We start from the raw sequence: 822 nt of genomic DNA, 5'->3' as shown, positions 1-822 counted from the left end.
TTTTCACAGCTTTTGCCGGCTCTGAGACACTTGCAAGTTATTTCTCCTGCTCTTTTTATAGCAGAAAATCACTCATCACTAAATGAAAACTTAAAGTGAAGACCTGATTATTTCAGGAGCCTTATCACAAGTCCGTTTTGAATGTTGATGCTACTTCTGCTATATTTTCACAGTTTAAACAATAATTTGGTATTCCTCTTGTACCATTGTCCTCTTTTATGCTAAGAAATAAGTCTCCTGGCAGTTCTCTCACAAGTGGTAGTCTGAGTATGATTCAGTGGGCTATTTAACACTTTTAATTGTCAGGAAAGTACTTGTCTTTAAAAGATTTGGTTCAATATACTTACCTGTTGATCAAAAATAGCCTTAAACCTATACACCTTTTTTTAATTTAGTAACTTTCAGGAGGGTGTACTCATTCTTGCAACACAAAATTTTATCACTTTGATAAGAAAATTTTATTTTGCTGAATAATTTTGGCATTCTTCTTTGGTAATTGATCAAGCAGGCTTGTTGGAACATTACATTTCCAAAGAACCCTAACATGTCTTCTAAGTAAAGAGTAATTGCTGAATTTGTTAAGTTTTAGAGGGGGTGTACTCATTTATGCTGTGCACTGTATATACAGTATCTCACAGAAGTGAGTACACCCCTCACATTTTTGTAAATATTTTATTATATCTTTTCATGTGACAACACTGAAGAAATGACACTTTGCTACAATTTAATGTCTAAACCGCTGGCCACAACAGTGAGTGAAAATGTGAAAAAGTGAAAAAAGTGTCCAAATTGGGCCCAATTAGCCATTTTCTCTCCCCGGTG

The sequence above is a fragment of the Sinocyclocheilus grahami genome, unplaced genomic scaffold, assembly GCF_001515645.1.
Source record: "Sinocyclocheilus grahami isolate Dianchi unplaced genomic scaffold, SAMN03320097.WGS_v1.1 scaffold620.1, whole genome shotgun sequence".
NCBI classification, from domain to species: domain Eukaryota; kingdom Metazoa; phylum Chordata; class Actinopteri; order Cypriniformes; family Cyprinidae; genus Sinocyclocheilus; species Sinocyclocheilus grahami.
This window is presented reverse-complemented; position numbering follows the sequence as displayed.